Source organism: Panthera uncia (assembly GCF_023721935.1).
Source record: "Panthera uncia isolate 11264 chromosome E2 unlocalized genomic scaffold, Puncia_PCG_1.0 HiC_scaffold_20, whole genome shotgun sequence".
NCBI classification, from domain to species: Eukaryota; Metazoa; Chordata; class Mammalia; order Carnivora; family Felidae; genus Panthera; species Panthera uncia.
The window spans coordinates 11,135,721-11,146,772 of record NW_026057589.1 but is presented as its reverse complement, the minus strand read 5'-3'; positions in this window follow the sequence as shown (position 1 = coordinate 11,146,772).

Genomic DNA, 11,052 nt, shown 5'->3' with positions numbered 1-11,052 from the left:
TGCATAGGGGCACTTGTACCCCAATGTTTATAGCAGCACTCTCAACAGTAGCCAAATTATGGAAAGAGCCGAAATGTCCATCAACTGATGAATGGATAAAGAAATTGTGGTTTATATACACAATGGAGTACTATGTGGCAATGAGAAAGAATGAAATATGGCCCTTTGTAGCAACATGGATGGAACTGGAGAGTGTTATGCTAAGTGAAATAAGCCATACAGAGAAAGAAAGATACCATATGGTTTCACTCTTATGTGGATCCTGAGAAACTTAACAGAAATCCATGGGGGAAGGGAAGGGGGAAAAAAAAGAGGTTAGAGTGGAAGAGAGCCAAAGCATAAGAGACTCTTAAAACCTGAGAACAAACTGAGGGTTGATGGGGGGTGGGAGGGAGGCGAGAGTGGGTGATGGGTTTGAGGAGGGCACCTTTTGGGATGAGCACTGGGTGTTGTATGGAAACCCATTTGACAATAAACTTCATACATTGAAAAAAAAAATAAAATTATAGTTTAAAAAGTTAAAAAAAAATAAATACTCTTCCTAATGGTATATTACAATCAATTTGTGATTTCAGGTGTATCTGAGGTCTAAATTTTTAAATTATAATTTTTAAAAAGATAATACACTTACATGATTCAAAAGTCAACATTGGGCCCAGAAGAATCGAAAATCTTGAAATAATTAACATGCTTAGTCTGCAGATCTTGATTTTAAGTATTAAAAGAAACCGTTTCCTTGGAGAATGGCTTATTTTAAGACTGAGGGAAGAAATATATAAGATGAGCCTGGAATGTCTTGTTATATCAGCAAGCAAGGAAGTGATTTAAAAAAAAATGCTACAGGGGCGCCTGGGTGGCGCAGTCGGTTAAGCGTCCGACTTCAGCCAGGTCACGATCTCGCGGTCAGTGAGTTCGAGCCCCGCATCAGGCTCCGGGCTGATGGCTCGGAGCCTGGAGCCTGTTTCCGATTCTGTGTCTCCCTCTCTCTCTGCCCCTCCCCCGTTCATGCTCTGTCTCTCTCTGTCCCAAAAATAAATAAAAAAAAAAAACGTTGAAAAAAAAAATGCTACAGACACTGAAAGAGACGCAAAAGCCAGCCTGAAGAGGTTCTAATAATGAGAAATCCAAGTCCATATTAATTGATATAAATTTATTCTTATGTTGGAGATAAGTTTTTCCTTAGAATAGAACACCAACTAATAAATGTAGAAGGAATAACAGAGTTAGAATGTCACTATTTGGCAAATAGCACAGCAATAAGAGATTCAGGCAAAAATCATCAGTATGTGTAAGTGAAAGTTGATGAGGAAAGGAGATCTCTCTGGTCTCAAAACATCTCCCCACAAATTCTCATTAATTACATGGGAGAAAATAGTAACTTTACAGTGGAGAAATCTACCAACTACCACCTAAACCAAATAATCAAAGATAACATTAACAGTAATGAGATGAAAAGACATCAAATGCCTCCCAAGAAAAGGCACTGAGAAAGGTACCTCACTTTTGTAATATCTTTGCCAAAAATTCATAACCTGAATCTAATCATGAGAAAACACCAGACAAACCCAATTGAGGGCTATCCTTTAAAATATCCTGCCTATACTCATTAAAAAATGTCAAACACATGACAGAGAAACAATTCCAAACTAAATGAGACTAAGAGGACAAAAATTGCACTTTATGATCCTGAATTGAATCCTGATTCAGAAAAAAATATTATTTTATCTGCTATAAAGGCTATTACAAGGAAAAATAGGCATAATAAGAATCAGGTTTGTAGATTAAATAATAATTATATTTATTATGCATTGTTAGTTTCCCCTGTGTCTTTGTATCAAGATATTCTAAGAAATACAAACTGAGGTATTTTGGGGGTAGAGACATTATATCTGCATACTCTCACTTGGTTCAAAAAACTTACATATACATAAATAGATGCACATAATTCATATAGAGAAAGGGAATGATGCAAAGCAGAAGCAGTAAAATGTTAACAATTTGGTTATATGGATGAACAGAATATAGAAACTCTTTGTAATATTTTTACAGCTCTACTCTGAGATTAAAATTATTTCTAAATGGAAATTTATCAACAAATTATACTACAAAGCCCGACAATAAATTCAGATTCAGTAGGCAGAGAATAAAATAGGGCAGCTGGAATATAAGGTAATGTTTATAAAAATGTACTCTAGTTGTTCTTTCAATTTCCTTTAGATATAAGGAATTGTAATTTTTAGTGTAACAATTTTTTTTTAAATATTTCCTATATGTTAAAGATACACACTGAAATATATATGCATATTTACAAATTAAATATGTCTGACACTGACTTTAAAATAACCTAGTGAAGGGATAGGAATATGGGGTTATAAGTGAAATAAGATGGGCCATCTATAAATATTGGAGTTGGGTGATAAGTATGAAGGTTCATTATTCTACTTTCTCTTGTCTATAATGTCTGTAATGAAAAATTTTAAATAGTCAATCCTATATAAAAATATTAACAGAGAAATATCATTCTCACTGTTCATATTTCCACATTTCTTGTCAAGTCATCCCTTATAGGAAACCATCTGATTATTAGTTGATTATCTTTCTAGTTTCTTCTCAAAAATATAAGGAAATACAAATATGAATGTATAAATTGTTTCTCCACTCTTCCTACAAAAAGGAACATGTAATACACATTCGTCTATACTTTGTCCCTCCCTTTCCCCCCACTGCCATCTTAATAGGTCATGGAGATATCTCCATACTGGCATATAGAACTTTATTTTCATGTGTGTGTGCTGCATTGTTTATTCAACTAATCTCTTATTATTGGACCATTGAGTCATTTCCAGTTTGGTATTCCTCCAACAATGCTACAAAAAATAACCTTGTATATTTTGCCAGTTTGTACCTCTGCAGGTTTACCTGTAGGACAGATTATCAGAAGGGGAATTGCTGGATCAAAGGTTATGCTGGGAACATTTTACCAGATTCTTCTTCCTCTCATGATTGATACATGAGAATACTTGTTTCCCCACAGCCTTGCCAAATGAAAGAGTTATCAAACTTTTGTTTTTTTGTCCATCTGATAGGCGAGAAATTGTGTGTCAGTATAGTTTTCACTTGTATTTTTGTTATTAGAAACATAAACTGCTATTTTTGCTATTTCCCACATCAGATGATGAGTAATTATTAATGACTTACACATTTACAAGTTTTTCCAAGCTGTCAACTTATACACCTTTGACTCAGTTTTCTACTTTATACATCTAGGAACTTATTTCTTCAAAACCTCCCTATTCCTCCAGTATCCTTAATATTCTCACCATTCTCTCCTAAGTTCAAATATTTATCCTTATTTTTTGGCAAGATACTCCATATAAACAATATGATATAAAGGGTAGAATATGAAAAGTAACTCTCCTTCATACGCTGAACTTAAACATCATTCACCCCCAGAATGAACCACCAGTCCTAGTTTCTTAGGTATTCTTTCAATCACATTCTGTACATATGGAAGCATATATTTATATATTCAATTTTATAGAACATTCAAGTATCAATATACTGTTTAGATAAGGTAATGTTAGCTACTGTAATAATTAAACCCTGAAATCTCAGTGATTTAGCAAAACCAAAGGTTGATTTGCATACACATGACAGTCCTACATTCACTGGGCAGGCAGCCTTCCATGTGTGCTTCAAGAGCCCAAGTTCTGCCATAGCCCAGGGCTTCAGTCTTTACTTCAGCAGCAAATGAGGAAAAATAAGAGAGAAGACCTGTTTTTCAACTACCTTGCCCGTAAGTCAGCAGGTCACTCTGCACATATTCCCCTGGAAATAACAGTCCCATGGTCCTTTTAGATGCAAGGGAGGCTGGGAAATATAGTCCCTGGCTTGGCACCTACCCAAATTTACAAAGGGTAGCACAGATTTTTGGAGAGTAGCTGTCTTTTAAACACATTCTTCACACTATTTTATTCCATGGTATGTGTGTGCTTCATTTATCTCAGAAATGTTTCCAATAGTTGATACAGGGCTGATCCATCTAAAAACCTTTTAAACAGCTGCACTGCACAGGCACTTGTGCCTGAACTAGGCAGTCCCATCTTTCATTTAAGCAGCATGACTACAACAAATACAGGTATTTCTGCCCCAACAGTTCTGAAATACCTGTGTTTCTGCAAAATCAGGCTGCTGAGAAAAATATTGTTGGAAAATTATCTTGAAGAAAGAGAGCTTGCAGACTTGGAGACTAAGCAAACTCCCCGTCCATGTCCTTTTAGCCTTGGTTATCTCTCGCAGCCTATAGTAGCAGATTTCATCCCATCTTGCAGCCTACAGAGTGGATATTATCCCTCTTTCTTGCCTTCCTGCCCCTTCCTCCCCACACACAACTCCTCTCCTTGCTTGTAACAGGGGGCTTAGTACAGCCTAAGGACTTTCTCCTAAGCCACTCTGCCCTTGTGTGCAGCTGGCTGGAGGGGCAGGGGGATTAAAAACAAAAACAAGTACAAGCTGTCAACCAAAGACTGACTGGATTCAGTGCGAATCTACCCTGTATCTGAGTAGGATAACTCAAGCATCTATATTCCCCTGTTAGACAGAATTTATACACAGGACTCCTAACTTGATATTGCATCCTTTATTGACTAGTGACCTGTTCTTTTCTTTCAGCACCATCTAGCAGTGTTTCTTGGGATCACCTCCAAAATAAAGTACCTAGATCCTTATCTGAGAGTCTTTTCTGGGGAACCTAAACTAAGACATTCTTCTTCCCAGTTTCCAGCCTGTAGGCCCCTCAACAATCAGAGCTGGTTAGAGGAAATGTTCAAGCTGAAGTCATTATCAATAGACTAGGAAGCACAGCACAAAAAAAGCACTTGGAGCCACTGTTACTTGGTGCAAAGCATTAACATGCTAGGGAAAATCACACTGGAATCACCATGACTTCTCTGTTATAATGATAAATATACTTCCTTAGTTATAAACTATACACAGACTTTAATCAGAGTGTCTTTAAACAGTCTTCTCCTGGTGGACACTTATCTTATTTACACTCTTGGTATTTACAGGCAATGCTGCTAGGATGCTTCTTAGAACCTTTCATGTGTGGGTATGTCTGTCTTTGGGATAAATTCCTGAAAGTAGAATTCCTGGGTCAGCAAGCACATGTACAGTTTGGAGAATTACTAACAAGTTGCTTTCTTGATGTTTTACCCACTTTGACTTCCATTTATGAGAATGCCTTTCCTCCTCACCACCTGTCAATGCTATCAATACTTTTACCATTGTCTATCTAATAAGTGAGATATGGTATCTCAGTGTAGTTTTATTTCAAAATTCTCTTCTAAGAAAAACTGAGCATCAGTTCAGGATTTTAGGAGTCACTGTATTTCCTTTCTCAGCATTTATTTATATTCTTCAGATGGTTGGTATTTCTCTTATTGATTATAAGAGCTTCTTCCATATTAACATTATTTTTTATCTGTAATATAAAATTATAAATACATTTCCCCAGTTTATAGTTGGTCTTTTTACTCTGCTTATGGTGTTCTTAATCATGAAATTTTGTCTTTTATTTTTTTTAAGTTTATTTATTTATTTTTGAGAGAGAGAGAGTGAGTGTGGGCATGAGTGGGGGAGTGGGGGAGAGGGGGAGAGGGGGAGAGGGGGAGAGAGAGAGAAAGAGAATCCAAAGCAGGCTCCACAATGTCAGCACAGAGACTGATGCAGGGCTCAAATCCACAAGCCATGAGATCATGACCTGAACCAAAGTCAGATGCTTAACTGACTGAGCCACCCAGGCACCCCTCTTTTATTTTTTGTTTAATTAAATTAATTAATCTTTTCATTATGACTTTGAGGTTTGTGTCCTTTTTACCTCTGTAATTAAAAAAAAATCCCAGGTTTTTTCTAGTACTTTGATGTTTTCATTTTTCAAGATTAAATCTTGGCACCATTTGAAAATTTTGTTGTAAGGTGTGAGGTGTGAGGTAAGAATCCAACATTTTGTATGTATACAAATGGCTACCCTGTTGTCACATCGTTTATTATTGAATAATCCAGTTTTCTCACACTAATTCAAAATACCACCTTTTTATTTTATGTTAAATTTCCTATGTATTTGTGTCCACTTCTGTACTTTCTATTTAATCAATTGCTCTACTGTTTCATGTGTTCTTACCACACTATTTAAATCAACTTACCTTTATACTATGTTTAACATTTGAGGGGGACAGTCTCTCCTCATCCTGCTACTTTTAAAGAATTTTCTGGATTATCACTTGTTTGATTTTTCAAGTAAACAACAGAGTAAACTTGGATAATTCTAAAAATTACCTAAAAAATATCTATATGCGTCTCTTACTATCTTCTTTAGCCTACTCTCTTTTTCTGTTCATAAGATTTCTACTTCCCTCTTCTTAACACTAAAACTTTAATCTCTTAAAAGCTTGAATCACTCTCATTAAACAAAAAGTAATCAAGAATCTCTTTATTTTCTCAGATTTCCCTTGCCTTTATGAAGTTCCAGACACTGTTAACCATTTACCCCTTCTTGAAATTCTCTTCTTTCTTTGCTTCATTTAGATACTCAGCATCCTTCTCTCACTCCTTTTCCCTAGCTCCCTCTTATCAGAGAAAGTCATTGAAAAACAATCTGTGTCCCTGGTGTACTATTTTCCCTTAAAGATATATAAAGACATATGCATATATAGTCAATTTTTATCTCTCTCTAAGGTCAATTACCACTAAAATTCTATCTTTAGTTCTGAGCACCTAAAAAGTATCTGCCATATGGTAGGTATGAAATAAATACTTAGTGAGCAAAAGAGTACCAATGCTAAATTTCTGATTCTGGTTCAAAATTTCATTTGACACGCCCCTTAGTCACCAACACACCAACACATTAAATGCCTGTATATGTAGTAGAAATAGTTGTCCTGAATTTTACATTGATCAAACCATACCAGGAATACCATGACTTATTCAGGGCCCATTTTCAGGAGAGGCAGTGACCAACAAGAGTGAATCCAAAGAAGGGAATAAGAAAGATGAATGGTACAAGACCTAGATTTTAAGAAGAAATGTTGAAGTTAGGATGCTTAGTCATCAGAAGATATAATGAAAGATTGGGGCACCTGGGTGGCTCAGTTCATGATCTCATTGTTCATGGGTTTAAGCCCCATTTCGGGCTCTGGGCTTACAGCTCGGAGAATGGAGTCTGCTTTGAATTCTGTGTCTCCATCTCTCTCTGCCCCTCCCCCGTGTGTGTGTGTGTGTGTGTGTGTGTGTGTGTGTGAGCGCGCGCGCTCTCTCTCTCTCTCTCAAAAATAAACAAACATTAAAAAAAAAGATATGATGAAAGAAAAGACACAAAGGTCCTAAAATATGTGAAGACCTTTCTGGGCTGGGGCAAAGGAATGGGAGGGAGGGCTTAGAAGAGGGAAGAGGATATGGCACTGTTTGGTTACTTCACAGAACCCAAGCAGACCTGATTGTAAAGTTACAGAGAAACAAATTTCAACAAGAATTTTTAACAATTAGAATTGCACTAACAAAAAAATAATAGGAAGATTCTAACAAGTAGTGGGTTCCTTCCCACTAACCTCTCTCAATGTCAATGTTCTCTTCTATAAAATATGGATAATTACTATACTCCTACCTTAAACAGTTATATGTGAGTGTTAAAGTTTTGTTTTTTGTTTTGTTTTGTTTTGTTTGAGAGAGAGAGAGAGGGAGGGAAGGTCAGAGACAGGGAGACACAGAATCCGAAGCAGGCTCCAGGCTCCGAGCTGTCAGCACAGAGCCCAATGCGGGCTCGAACCCACGAACTGCGAGATCATGACCTGAGTTGAAGTCGGATGCTCAACCAACTGAGCCACCCAGGTGCCCCTGTTATAAGTTAGTGTTAAAAAGGATAAAGTATATTACCACTCCATATGGTGCCTGCTACATAAAAGGCATTCAAATAATACTAGTTCTTTTAAAACTAGACCATCATCTTTGAAAATGAGTTAGTTTAATCTTTGAGACAGAAACAAATTATTCCCAGGTCTAAATTTTTCCTTTTTGGTCTAAAATTGAAATTAACATATTTTACTCGAAAGTGCCCATCTTGGGGCACCTGGGTGACTCAGTTGGTTGAGCGTCTGGCTCTTGATTACAGCTCAGCTCATGATCCCAGAGTCGCGGAATCAAATCCCAGTTGGACTCCATGCTGAGCATGGAGCCTGCTTAAGATTCTCTCTCCCTCTGCCCCTCTCCCCAACTCTCATGCTCTAAAAAAAATTAAAAAAAAAATAAAGTGGCATCTTATTTCTTGTTCTTATAGGCTCCACACTTCAGATCTTTCTAGTTTCTTGGTTCCTCATTCTCTAAACCCAGTCATTCATCAAGTCTCCCCCACTCCAACCAATGATTGTTCTTCTTTTGTATTCTTTCAAACCTTCCTTTGTGTTCTTGTGTCATTATTATAATTCAGGCTGCTGACTGTCCGAAATTGGCCTGTAGCAACATCTCAATAATTCTTCTGGACTGTGATCCACCCTAACCATTTTGTCATATAGAACTTAACATCCTTTCCCTTCTCAAAATCTGATGACTTCCAGTGTTGACAGAAAGCACAAAACACTTTACACAAGGAAAAAATCTTCTATAATATAATCCTTCTTTAATTCCTTAATACTATTTTCATTACTCTCCCATTAATCCTTTTCTTCATTTAAATGCCTCATGCTTTGGTATATATACGCAATGAATCTGATACTACTAAATAATCCCCTTCCTTTCTGTGTTCCTATACTTCAAGGTCTGGCTCAAGTAGCATCTTCTCCACAGGCTTTGTCTGTTACAGAAGGAAGACATCCCAACCCACTGTGAGGATATGTGATACTGTCAAAATCATTCCCTTGAAATTTTCTTCCTTGTTTGGTAGCAATGTACATGTCCTATCCATAATTCTGCATTTTAAGTTCCTATAGCAGTGTTGTTAAATAGAACTTTCTATGATGACACAAATATTATCTGTGCTGTCCAATACAATAGACACTAGTCACTTGTGGCTACTGAGCATCTAAAATGTGGCTAGTGGCTATATTATAAAGCATGTTCCTGGGAGGCAATAAATTAGTTTTCTGACCTTAGAGTACTAAATTGAGAAATAACTATGTTTCAGGTATCATTTAAACACTCTGTACATATTATTTCATTTATACTTTTCTATTTTTATCATTCTCATTTTTCAGATAAGTAAATTGAGTCCCAGAAAGGTTATATAACTTGCATAAAGTCCTAATTTTTTGGGATTAACAACAGGAGGCTTATCCAAGGAATACTAAAGTTAGAATATTAGAAAATATGGGAAGGAGCTTAGTAAACCATAAAACAGTATTCTTAAGATAGTGATCATTTAACTTTCTTTCGGCCTTTCTTACAATGTTTAGCATATCATTTCTGAATCAACTGAAAATTTTACATGGTTTACATGTAATCTGCCCTCATACATGTGTTTCTAAAACCTGGAATGCAAGTTTAATGTGTGAAAATTATGTCATAAAAATAAAATGTGGTAATATACACACAATGGAATATTATTCAATAATAAAAAGGAATGGAGTACTGATACATGGTACAACATGGATGAACCACAAAAACATGATGTTTTGTGAAAGAAGCCAGTCACAAAAGACTACATATTATATGATTCCTTTTATATGAAATGTCCAGAATAGATAAATCCATAGAGACAAAAAGTAGATTAGGGCTAAGATGGCTGGCAGAGTTAGGGGTAAATGGGGAGTGGATTTTTTTCTGGGGTGATGTAAATGTCCTAAGATTGATTATGGTGATAATTCCATAACTGTGATTATAATCAAAACCATGGAACTGTACACCTTAAATGGGTGAATTGAATGGTGTGAGAATGTTATTTCAATAATTCTGTTTAAAAAAGTGGAATCATGGTTTTATGTTATTAAAAGGGGTCTATTCCCAAGAGCTATATACAGGTTATAAAATATCTAGAATATAGCTTTACCTTTATGCATATTCTTTGACAAATATTTCTGTCAAATATAGAAATACTTCTAATATATTTAAGAGTAAAATGAAATAAAATTGTGATTTTCAAATTGTTTTTTCAGGAATGGACAAAAGAATTTTTTTTTTTTTTTTTAGAAACTCAATACAACAAAAATAATCTGGTCTGGTTGAAGCCGAGTGGAGATTCAGACCTCTACCACTCAGATTCCTGCACTTTCTTCAGTATTGGCATCTAAGGAACGTACAGGGTTTGGGGAAGAAGAATTTACAAGTTCCTGCAAAAAGCAGCACAAATAATTGAATACATACAACAAAGTAAAAACTCTGCGAGTTGAAGTGTTTGCTACCCGACAGGCTATTAGCCTGTAATAATAACTCAGAAGTATTTTATTTAGTAACATACAAACATACGATATCTATTTAGCAAATATGAGTTTTGGATCGGAGATTAAGGGCATGTTGTTTAAAAGTGTGCATGATTCTAAAGTCAAGATTTACCTCTAATTTATGTGTTTTTTTTTCTTACCTATTTGGATTAGGGACTTTCGAATTTTGTTTGTAACAAAAACAAAAAAATGTAAATATCCCCAAACTAAAAAGCAGGTGCCCTAGTTCTGTGATAGTAGAAAGTGATTGCTGCATTCCTGGAGCAATACTACTTACTTAAGAAAAAAAGTGCAGTGTTGGACTCTCACGTACTTATGTAATTTATGTTGCTTCTACTTGGATGGCTTATTAACACCTAAAATCTATTATATTATTTAATTGTATATGACATATTACATTACACTTTAATTATACCAAAATCAGATATGATCATTTATTTTTCTCAAAAAATACTTTTTTATATATTTAAGGGTGAAGAACAAAATTGTGGTTTTCAAAATTGTTTTTTCAGGAGTGTACAAAAGAAATCTTTTTTGGTAATGAAATAAAGCATAAATAATCTTTTCAATGTCCCCATTTCTACTTAATTCTAAATCACCAGATTGATATCTTTAAGTACGAATTAGT